The 12,594-nt window shown below is 44.4% G+C and overlaps 1 protein-coding gene across 4 annotated transcripts in view; it reads right to left on the reverse strand.

The window, feature by feature from the left end:
* The window catches only part of MAPRE2 (microtubule associated protein RP/EB family member 2), a 1,024,543-nt gene that overhangs the window by 245,948 nt on the left and 766,001 nt on the right, over positions 1 to 12,594 (reverse strand). The window lies entirely within an intron of this gene.

Below are 12,594 nucleotides of genomic sequence, written 5' to 3' on the forward strand. Positions count from 1 at the left end.
TAAAAGGCCCTGAAGCCGGAAACGGCGAAAACTATTGGTCGGGTGGCCTCGCGCGCTCTATCAGTTTTCTGGTAGCTAGAGGATGGCTAGGGACTAGTTGAGAGTAAGGCAGGGATTAGTTGGACTAGTTGAGTCGGAAGCTGCTATTATATTGATGCTGCTAGAAGAGCGGCTGTTCTAAGAGACCTGATCATTCTCTTGTGAATACGCTGCTGAAACTCATGAATTTTTGCATTTTTATTATTCTTGTTCTTATATTGGTATATGTACTAATCCATGCATTTGTCAATCGTTTAGTTATATGTTGTCCGAACTCCCCGGGGAATTGAAAGGGCAAGTGGTGAATAGAATCCATTGTCCTGAGGTCACAGGTTCGAGGAAAGTTAGGTGCAGGTTAGGATAACCGGGAAGCACTAACTAGGGTTTTCTGAATACATGTGTGAATAAATGACAGTAACGGGGTTCATTGGCAAAATTCCCATAGTGGCGTAACCTAGTAAGGGTCACATCGGAAGAGTAGCAGGTTCCTCGGAGCTAGCGTGAAAGCAGAGGGGTCCGCTGAGAAACCTTAAACTCGGAATATATCCCGGAAAGAAGTGGATGAGTTTGGGGGAATAACAGGTTCACCGATGCTAGAGTGAAGGGTAGGCGGAAGAGATCTGCCCGCAGCGAGTGAAAAGTAAATGGAAGTAGTTTACTTGCAGTAAAACAATTCTTTCTCTGTCTAGACACTTGAACACTGTGGCGAATGTGTATTTGTTGTAAAATAACCAAGCACTGAGCACTTTAAAAGAAAGAAAGTTTCCGTTACCTTGTGAAGGGAGGGAGTCAGTCGCGAAGCGCCTCTGACGTCACTCTGTGCCGCGCTGGGATTGGTAGAAGCAGCGGGCGGGTAGCGGAGCTGGAATTGTAAAGGAGGGGTGAGCGCCGGAGCGTGGGAACTGTCTCACGAAGGGGCCGCGCACCCATTGGCGGAGCTTATTTAGTGTCGCGCACCCATTGGTTGCACGAATTTCTGAAGCGCGTTCTGATTGGAGGTAGTTTGTAAACAAAGTTTAGCGCAGAAGTCGTATGTGGCACTCGCAGACTACAGGAACTCGACCTGATCCAAGGCACCTAGGGTTTGAAAGGGATCAGTGGAAGACTAATAGATACGATATTATGTACGGAACCAAGAGAAAAATGTCCCTTGTAAGTAAGGTGAAAAATTATTTCAAAACGGACAAACCGATAAAATCTAGAGAAGGTGTTCTTGTCCCAGCACCCAATACTCCTGCCTCATTCATGATGTTTGACCGAGGGTACAATACCTGTGTGTGGTTGGAGAATTGGGTGAAGTACACAAAAGATGACGGAGTATTGGCTTTTCCGTTAGATGGTACTTTCAATGGTAGGATCTTATTTAATTTAAGAACCCGAATGAATGAACTGCATCCCAGACCGAGACTAACGCAGTATGAGGCATTAGAGGAATGGGAGATTGAGGCTTTTGAAAGAGAAAGACCCCGAATGGACAAGGGTTTGACTAAGTGGTACCCCAGGCAGAAACAGGAATCCAGGGATAAAAGGATGAAACAGTGGAGGCAGAGCATGATTGTTGAGGGTCTGTTTCCCATGATGCCGGCATGTCATAACTTTGGAGCGGGTGAGAAAAGTACTGAAAAATGTAAGCATTGGGGGGCCCTGGGGGATTCAGATGATGAACTAATAGATGACATCTGTACCAGAAGTCCGCCACCTTACAATGAGGGAACCCGTCCTTCCAGTGTAGGAGATGTTCCCCGACGCCACTTCCTAAAGGAAGAAGACAGGTCCCTGGGACTGGGAGGGGGTGGTCAAGTATTGCCCTATCCTGAAAAACCCGAACCGACGGAAACAAGGGATATATATCCCAAAGTGCCCGCAAGCCAGGAAGAAAAATATTCACGTACGAAAATCTTTTTTCCCAGACCCTTGTATGAAAGCGAAGAGAAACCATCGAATTCAGGACTGCCTTTTGTTCAACCTCCATATGGGGAAGAGCGCAGGTCCTTTAATACTGGAACTTTATTCCCGAAACCTAATTATGGGGGAGGACCAAGTGAAACGCATCCTACTGCCCCGAGTTTTACTCCTCCGTTGACCCCACAGATATTACATGACACAACTTTAAGAAGGGTACTAGTGGAAAAGGAGCAAGAGGCTCTAGCTAGACAAAGGACAGAAATAATTCAGAAAATTTCCCAGTTAAATACCAGTCCTGAGGCATTGACTATTCCCGTAACTATTGGACCGGTGGTCCCGTTATACGGAAATGGTCAGGGAAATCCGATTACTCCAGTTATGACCCCAGTCATGGCAACCCCGAGACAGGAACCGATCATCATAGATGATCAGTCCAGTGAGTGCGAGTCTGAAGTTGCGTTCTTGGAATTGCCAAACAAACAGACTGGAAAGGGAATACAGCAGAGGCATAACCCTTTTAATACAAAGGAAATTAAATTAGAGACAGCAACAGGTACTAGGAATGTCTCTCTGGTAACTCCGGATGAAATTGAGAGTTGGAGTCGTGAATTAGAGAAGCAGACTCCGCAAACAAAACCTTTAGACCTCTACAAGCTGAGGGTCGAAATAGAAGAATTAATGGCAGGAAATGTGGGGTTGGATCGATTGAATACCTACTCTGAAGAAGAATTGTCGTTCATATGTAAAAGCTTTACAAGGAACACCAGAGTGCTCCACGAAAAACTGACCGAAACAGCAGTTAGTATGGGGGTAGATATCTCAAAATCCAAGCCCTTACAGAAACCGTACAGAGCAGACTTCTCAGACAAAGATATAGAACACCTGAATGTGGCAGGGAAGAAGTTGCAGATTAAAGAATTAATGGGGGTACTGCAGAAATGGGGAGATGTGGAAAGATGGAGAAGCAGGTGGGCGAAAAAGAGAGAAGAGGTTCGCTCCCGACAAGTGACTCCTGAGTTTGCTTTAAGGGAGGTAGAAAAACCTGAGCAGTTATGCCCCATGCGCGAAGTTCCAGGAGGGAAATATGTGCATGTCCCTTGGTCTAGGCAGGATATTGTGTCCTTCACGAATGATTTTCCAAAATTACGAGAGAAGCCAGTTGACTGGTACAGGCAGGTGGAAAGGTTCGTGAAGGTACAGAAATGTCTGTGGAAAGACCTGGATGGGTTTTTCGACATTGTGGTTCCAGTAGATTTATGGACCCAGTGTAAAATAAACATAGACTGGCCGAGTGAGGAGTACCCCAGAAACAAGGAAACTGGAGAGCCATCAAAGGATGTCATGCGAAAATATGAGCAGGTAATTCAGCATTTGAAAGAAAAGGTGCCCGCAAAGGAAACTGATTGGACAAAAATAGATAGAACAACACAGGAAAGGGACGAGACAGTGCACTCCTTCTATGAGAGGTTATTGCAGGTATTTAAAACATACAGCGGTATTGATAACATCGACCTGAAGGATATGACGCACTTTATTTACAGGTTTGTAAATGGTTTAAGACCTGAAATTTGTCAGTGGATAAAAGATAATAAAATCTGTTGGCATACTAAGAAAATGGATGAGGTCCTGCGGTACGCTAAGTACTGCGAGGACGAGATGGCAGAGAAGAAAAAGGCCCTTAAGGAAAAGGTGATGTGGGCTCAGGTGAAGCTCGCAGAACAGCAGGAAAAACAATTGAGTAACATGGTTAAAAATGCTGAGAACAAAGGTCCTGGGGGAGGGGGTGGAGGAAAGCCCCGGCCCAAATTTAGCAGGGAAGAGGCTATGAAGAAATTTCCCTGTCATCAGTGCGGCGAAATTGGACACTGGCGAAACGAGTGTCCTCAATTAGTCGATGTTAATGAAAAAACTCCTGATTTAACTCCACAGACGCAGAAAGAAAGACCAAGAAAGACTCAACCCCAGGTAAAAACAGTTCAGGTGCCTCGAGCACCCAAGCAGGTATACAGGGGAAGACAGGCAGAAGATGAAGAGATAGAGGTTTGGGAAAGCGGGGAGAACAGAAATACAGCAACTTCGCAGTATCTGCTGAATGATACCTTCCTTTGTAATGATCAGGACTGACGGGGCCTGAGAGGGGAGGACGAGGAGTGCGTACTTGGCGCTTCCTTGCCGGTAGACCAGTCTGGACCATATATTGAAGGAAAGGTTGACGGAAATGATGTCACCTTTCTGTTGGACACTGGCGCTACCCGTTCTACTGTAAGAACAGTGGACGTTCCAAACCTACCCCTCTCGGGAGAAAATATCCAAGTAGTGGGTGTATCTAATCAATTGATTAGTACTCCTGTTACCGAACCAATGGAGATTTCAATTGGAAATTTTAAACAGATGCATAGATTTGTCGTCTGTGACACCAGTCCAGTGAATCTACTGGGTCGTGATTTGCTGTGCAAAATGAACTGTACCATCTTTTGCACACCAAAAGGTGTTGAAATACAGACCCCAGATGAAGATGGCATTTATAAATTATTGTTACTTAGACCTGACTCAGAAATTAAAAGATTGACCCTGCAGGACTTGCCCCAAGAACTCCAGGAAGCCGTAAAGCCAGAGGTGTGGGATTTTACTGGAAAAGATGTGGGGTTGATGAAAGATGTGGACCCCATACAAATAGCCATCAAGGACAACGCAGCATATCCTAACACTAGGCCTTACCGAATGAATGCTGAAGTGAAAGCAGGTGTCACTCTGGAAATACAAAAATTATTAGAAGGAAACATCATACAGGAAGTGATGAGCAGCCCATGCAACTCACCGATTATGGGCATCAAAAAGCCTAGTGGCAAGTATAGGGTAGTGCAGGACCTGAGAAAGGTTAACAAAATTGTAGTTCCTTGCTGCCCTATTGTCCCGAACCCTGCAGTGATATTGTACCAGATTCCTTGGGATGCTGAATGGTTCACTGTGATTGATTTATGTCATGCATTCTTTTCGATACCCCTGCACCCCGACAGCAAATTTCTTTTCTCATTTGCCTTCGAGGGTCACGTGTATTGTTGGAACCGGGTCCCTCAAGGGTATACAGAGAGCCCCTCTATCTTTAATCAGATCTTGAAAAAATGTCTAGAGACTTTGATCTTACCTGGGAACTCTGTGTTAGTGCAGTACATAGACGACCTTCTACTGGCGTCTAAAAGTCACAGGGACTGTGTAGTTGACACCATTGCCCTCCTAAATCATCTGTGTGAGAAAGGGCATAAAGTGGCCCCTGACAAACTACAGTTCTGTGCGAAATCAGTGAAATATCTAGGACACCAGATAGAAAAGGGTGTCAGAAAAGTCACATCAGAAAGAGTGAGAATAATTCAAAAGATGCAGTTGCCCCGTACTCAAAAAGATGTCAGAATGTTCCTGGGGGTATTAGGGTACTGCAGACAGTGGATTCTGGGATTTGCAGCCTTAGCCAGGCCCTTGATAAAAATGACCACGAGAGGAATGCCAGATGTTGTAGAGTGGGACGATGAAAGTCTAATGGCTTTCACAAGACTGAAAAACTGTCTGTGTACAGCCCCTGCGTTGGGAATGCCAGATTATTCCAAAGAGTTTGCCCTTTTCTGTGACACTCGCGATAATTGCGCATTGTCAGTCCTGACTCAAGAACATGGCACGACCAGGAGGCCTGTGGCTTATTTCTCTGCCACTTTGGACCCAGTAGCTGCTGGGTTACCAGGCTGTCTGAAAGCAGTAGCTGCTACCTGTGCAAGTTTGGAACAGAGTGAGTCCATTGTCATGGGACATCCTGTGACCGTGTATGTTTCACATGGAGTGGTAATTCTATTGACCAGAACTAAAACACAGTATCTCACCCCTAGTCGGCTGACTAAATACGAGAGGATTCTTGTGGGTGCAGCAAATGTAAGCATTGTTAGGTGCGGTATTCTGAACCCTGCCACCTTACTCCCCGACCCCTTGGAAATAGAAGGTGGGGATGATGATGAACATGATTGTATTGACCTGACAGAGTTCAGTACTAAGCCACGCCCAGACATAAAAGAAGTACCATTGCCTGAGCATGATAAAGAACTATTTGTGGATGGTTCCTGTCTAAGACATGAACTAGGAGGCTTGAGTGCTGCTTATGCAGTAGTGTCTTTCACCAAAATTGAAGAAGCAGGTTACCTATATAACATCAAGTCTGCACAAGTAGCCGAATTGATAGCCATGATAAAGGCTTGCAAAATTGGGAAGGACTTACGCATAACAGTGTATACTGACAGTCAGTACTGTTATGGAGTTGTGCATGACTTTGGCCAATTATGGCTACAAAGGGAATTCATGACTTCCTCAGGTACTCCCATTCGGAATGCAAAGGTTGTTCATGACCTTTTAGAGGCCATCCAGTTGCCCAAAGAACTGGCAGTGGTAAAATGTGCTGCTCATCAAAGGAGCATGGACAAAGTATCACTGGGAAACGATTATGCTGATCGAGTGGCCCAATGGTGTGCCAAAGATCGGTATATTGTAAATCCAAAACGAGGGGGGCCAGGAACCAGCTGCCAGCTTCAGGTGTTTGAAGAAGTGCCTACGTGGGATGAAGTGAGAGAGTGGCAGGAATCGGCTCCTTGGCAAGAAAGAGAGAAATGGAAGGAGGATGGGTGTAGACCGAGACGTGTGGATGGTGTGATTTTGGGCCCCACTGGTATGCCTGTGTTACCCCGACACTTGCTTGGCACAATGGCAAGATTAATACATGAAGGATCACACATTGGTAGGGATGCCATGATTCTGGTATTTCAACAGACATGGTACAGTAAAAAGTTCAGGAAGGTAGCAGAGTCCCTCTGCCAGAGGTGCCTGTCATGTCAACAGATGAACCCAGGCAAGAGGACAATGGTTGAACTGAGCAGGATTGGGAGATCAGGGGGTCCCTTTGAAAGGATACAGATTGATTTCATCACCATGCCCCGTTGTGAAGGGAAACGATATGTCCTTGTCATTGTTTGCGTATTTTCAAAATGGGTAGAAGCTTACCCTACTCCTCAAAGTGACGCACTGACAGTAGCGAAGTGTTTACTAAAAGAACTGATACCTAGATTCGGAATACCATACATTATTGAATCAGATAAGGGTGGACATTTCCAGAATGAAATACTGGCTGAACTGTGTAAGGCCTTTGGAATAAGGCAGAAACTCCATTGTGCATACCACCCAGAGGCTTCTGGAATAGTGGAACAAGTAAATGGAACTATCAAAAACAGACTAGCAAAGCTGACAGATGCTACTGGCATGACCTGGGTGAAGGCCCTGCCCCTGGTCCTGATGGGACTGAGAAGTGTTCCTGACCGCAAGACAGGCCTAAGTCCCCATGAAATCATTATGGGAAGAGTGATGAGGTAAGCATGGGTACCAGGAAGCAAACTGTTGAGTATTACTGATGATTTGGTGCTTGAATACTGCAGAAGATTGGGTGACCAAGTGCGTTCTATCTCTCGCCAGATTGGAGACGACGGCATCCTCAATCCAACGACTCCTCTCCACAGCTTGGTTCCAGGAGACTGGGTCAAAATAAAGAAGCACACTCGATCAAGCTGTCTGGCACCAAGGTGGGGAAAGAAACGCCAAGTAATCCTGGTAACAACCACTGCAGTGAAAGTCGCAGGTGTTCCACAGTGGATCCACGCTGGACACACCCAGAAGGTATTACCAGACAAAGGATTTGAAGAAGAAGGTCAACCAGCGGAGGACCCTGAAGGAGCCAGACCAGAAGCAGCTGACAACGAGCAGCCCAGCACCAGTCAGGTTGCAGGAACAGCAGACGTTGGCACAGGAGTAGTTGACTACGAACTGCCAAGAAACCAGCCTGTGGAAGAGGTCCAGGAAACTGAGCCAGGAGTAGCTGAAGACGAGCTGCCAAGCATATGGCCAGAAGAATGGATACCGATGATTGATCTGACCGAAGATCCTATCAGAACGAGAGAACGACTTAGTGAAGGTAGAGAGTGGACTAGTCAGGAAAAGCAAGGCACAGGCGAAGAACCTCAGCCGCTTGAGATTCACATCAAAACTGAGGAAGGAGAAGGTCAGACAGGGACAGAGCAGGTATTCGATACACCACCGCTAACACTTGATGCAGATAAGGGAGAGACTAGAAATAGAGTGATAGTTCAAGCAGAAGAAAATCAAGAGATCGAAGTGCTTGAACAGGATCAGAGAGGGTTAAAAGAACGGGTTCAGGAAACAGAAACAGAAACAGAGACAATCGAAAGCCAAAAACAAAATATTCCTGAACAAGGCCAGATTAGCAACCAGGCAGAAGAATTTGATGCTAGCCCTGGAACTAGCCAGATAAGGGAAATAGGAGAAGAAAGTGGAGAAGAATTACCACCAGATAAAGAGAACAAGAGAATAAGAAAAGAAAGTGAAGTCCAAGTACCGACTAAGAGACTAAAGAAAAGAAACAACCTTGAGCCTAGGTTTGTAAAAAGATTGAGACTTAGGATAAAGACAGTGGAAGAAAAACGTGCAGAAGCAAGAAGAAGTGCTCGGATAGCAGAGCAAGAAGAAGACTCTTCCAAAAGAAGGAGTGAACGAATAAAAAGACAAAACAAAAAGTACAAGTCTCCTGAATGGACACTGGTTTTGGAGGAGCTTGAAGATCTTGATATAACTGACGTGAGCGACGGAGAACCCGTCCCAGAGTACTCAGCTGAAGAGGAAGACGAACCACCGTGAATTTGCACAAAGTAAGCTAATTGTGTAAAGCCAAAAAGAGGGGTTCGAGAGACTCCTTCTGAGCCAAAATGTCTGATTCAACAGTGAATGGTAGACCTAGTTGCAGCCGTTTTAAGACGTGTTGCAAGGTGTGTATATGTAGTGTAGTAGTACTGATAGTTATCTGGATAGGATTAACAATTTTCATTCCCTTTGCTGTAAGTAAAGATACTAACATTGTCCCTACTGAAGTTGTAAATACTGACAATGAGGAGCTAACAACACAGAGTGTAGCACGACATGAGAGAGCTTTGAGACAAACAAAACAGAACTTAGAAGCATCAGATGAGGGAGGACTACATTATCATGGAGTTAAGAACAAGACACACTTAAACGTTTTCGCAAACTTATTAATACACTATGTAGAGACTATGGAAATTGAAGATTGCGATGTCTGCATGAAGCTACCTACTTCGGTGGCTGAGGGCGTGACATACCATCATCTGCCATTGACATATGGAATCTCCTGTAGCATTTTAGCTAGTTTATTCTATAAAAGAGGACCGTTACAGTACTATTACTCTAACAATGACGTGATCTTTTCTGAACTTCCTATACGAGGGAACTTGAATCCTGTACATACCAAAAGTGACACCATAAGATATATGGGAGACTACTTTCTGACTATAGGTAACATTGACATAGCAGACGCACACAGAGATAACTTGACTTGTTCTTTGCGTGAGCAGGAAAAGATGTTCCTGAACATGGCAGAGAAAAGGAGAATTAAAATTCAGAAGAAGGCTAATGACGAAAGTCAGAAAAAGCCAAAGTGGGCAGAGAACATGGAAGGCACCTCATCTGGTGGAGCGGGTCCTGCTCTGTTGCTGGATTTTGAAAAGAAAGGCAAGCTATGTCTTCACCGCGAGAAGACTAGCTATTATAATAATGTTTTCATTGGTTCCAGTGAATGCGAACATAATTACAAGGTAATTGGAGGTTGGGGTTTCAAAAATGGGTCAGAGCCTGTGTTTCCTGGAATTTATTATATTTGTGGGGACAAGGCTTATTTCAAATTGCCGGATCACTGGTATGGAAGCTGCTACTTTGGCATTGTCTTCCCGAAAATATACCATGTGAATGGAAAAACTGGAAGCAATGAAGATACTAATGGCTTAGTGCGTAGTAAAAGAGAAAGTATAGGTGAAATTATGGGTAGTATTTTCAGTGCACTGATACCTGGAGTGGGAGTGGTTCTGAACACTCACAGAATTAGCAAATTGTCTACTATAGTAGATGTGCTGTCTACTGAAACAGCTCATGGATTTCTGCTGGTCAATACCGAAATGGTTGCGATCAGATCAATGGTTTTACAAAATCGACTTGCTCTTGACACCTTATTAGCGAAAGAGGGCGGAGTCTGCCGGATGTTGAAGGCGCAACATTGTTGCACTTATATTCCGGATAAAAGTGTACAGATCAAAAGATATGTGAAAAACATTACTAATTTGGCAAAGGAACTCAAACCACTCGAGGTTGATAGTGCCTGGAAGAGACTGGTAGATGGTCTCTCAAATGTAGGTCATTGGCTTGCTAGCATAGGTAAAAGCTTATTATTCAAAATTCTGATGCCAATTGGTATTATAGGTCTTATTATACTTTCCATTTTCTTATGCTGTAAATGCCGCAAGCGCACCAAAAAGCACGAGGTAAATGCAAGAGGAGTGAAACGAAGTGTGGATGAGATTGAATTAGAGGAAGTGAATGATCAGATATACAAAAAGGTGAAGACTTCTCACCCTGCTAAAACTGAGAGAGAAAAGTTAGAACGGTTGCTGGAAGAAATAGAACTTTATAAAGTATGAAAGAAAGTTGGCATCTGGTTCCATTATAATTTGTGATGATAGTAAATATCATCAAAGAGGGGATTGATGAAGCAAAGCTTCGCATATTTTGCGGCTTGCCGAAGTCAAGAACCTCGTTTATGTGTAATAAGGTAACAAAACGTATGTTTTACTAACATTTATTTTGTTTAGGCAAAAGTTCCCGAAGCTTGCCTATGTGTATTTCTAATGAATTTAATCCGTGTCCTCTAATATGGCCGCCGCTTGTATTTTAGTTACTGCGCATGCGTCAGCCACACTCACGTGTCCTGACGCGTCTGCAGAAGTGGAGGGAAAGTTATGCGCATGCGTAATTCATAGCTGTGCTTATCATGTGGTACTGCTCGTGCCACTGCTCTTGTGCCCGTATCAATGTAGCTAACATTTAGATGCAATAAGTTTATTTCTTGATGAGTTAAAAGTACAAACCCTGTGATGTGTTTTCATAATGACATTATTATGTATTAATTTGTTTTCGCTTACTTTTCATGTACCGCGGGAAATGGGGGTCTGAGTGAGAGGAGAGCCATATTGGAGGTCCCTTCTGCGCCTGTGCGACATTCGGCAGCACGAGGGACCTTGACAGATGGAACACCGCCAGTTGGCAGTGATGGGCAAGATGCTCCTGAGAAAGTCACCTCTGCCCTGCGAGAACAGCGAATGTGGCTTATTATATGATACAATGTAAATGTATTGCTGCTTGTCGTGTAGTCTCTCATGGGAACCCCTAGCTCAATAGGCGGTACCAGAAAATGTTAATGTGGCATACAAATAGACTGTTTTGATTGGTGTGTTACCCAAATCCTACCTTAGGACCAATCCAAATTGAGGGATTTTGACACTTTGCAACATTGGGGGGTGGTACACTGTCCCAAACTGTATATCTACCCTGGGTTCACCTAGTGAACCGTCCGACTTGTCTGGTTTAGCTGACCTGTCACTGACCCAACGCACTCAATAGGTGACTGAAGATACAGAGCGCTGCGAAGCACTCTGTCCGAATTTGACCATAGACTGAGGTTCTACTGAACCTTAAAGTGCTGGCGAAGCACTTTGCTGGGAGTTCGCTGACCCAATCGGGGTCTTGATCGATAGCTGCAGAGCGGGCGGAGCGCAGGCGTTGCTTCCGAACTGTGGGTTCCGGTCCTGTCCTGAAGAGGGTCCTGTCCTGAGGGTTTGCTGTCCTGTCCTGAGGGTCCTGTCTTGATTCCTATTCCGAGGGTATCCTGTCCTGTCCTGGGTGTCCATTCTGCACCTGCTGTCCTTTGAGGGTTATCCTTCCTTGAGGGTTTCCTGTCCTTAACTGACCCGTGGCCAGGGTTTGGTTTCCACACCTTTCTAGGTAAATATTGCTCTGAACCTCTTGAAATTCTTGCACCTTCTGAATTTCTAACTTTTGCTTTAATAAAGTTCAACATTGCATATGTGATATTTTCCATGCCTTTCTGCAACTATTGAAAGTCATTTATATTTTCCATAAGTTTATTCCTATGTCTTCTCATTTGTTAGAAATTATATTTTGCATAGCAGTGTGTCATTTCCTGATATGGTCTAGAACTTCGTTGCCTAGATTGTTCAAAGGCCCCTTCACCTTAAGTGAAGCGTGTTATTCATTATAAGCTCTCCTATAGTCACCCACACTTAGGGTATCCCTGTTTAGATAATACTGACTTGCATAGTATCTTTTCTCGTTACATTTTATTAGTACCTTGATGATTACTCTGTCATTATTTCTTTATGCATATATAATTTACGTTATCTTGGTTATTGATTGCCTTGTTTTATTGTACCTCATGCAAGAAAATAATGAACTTTAGATAAACATTTTAAAACTTCCAGTTGTCCGTGGTCATTTAAACAGTATTTGAATGTTATTGGTTGGATTTGTATTTTGCTGCCTTTCCTTTACAGCTAGCTCCCTGATTCATTGTGGTCATTAGGCACCCGCATCGGTGGATGGTAAGTCGGGTGCACCGAAAATTGGTAGCAGGGAACACACACACATCAACTTGGTAGAGCTCGTGAAGTCACCCGATCGATGTATATGGTGATT

The sequence above is a fragment of the Lissotriton helveticus genome, chromosome 4_1 (genome assembly GCF_964261635.1).
Source record: "Lissotriton helveticus chromosome 4_1, aLisHel1.1, whole genome shotgun sequence".
NCBI classification, from domain to species: domain Eukaryota; kingdom Metazoa; phylum Chordata; class Amphibia; order Caudata; family Salamandridae; genus Lissotriton; species Lissotriton helveticus.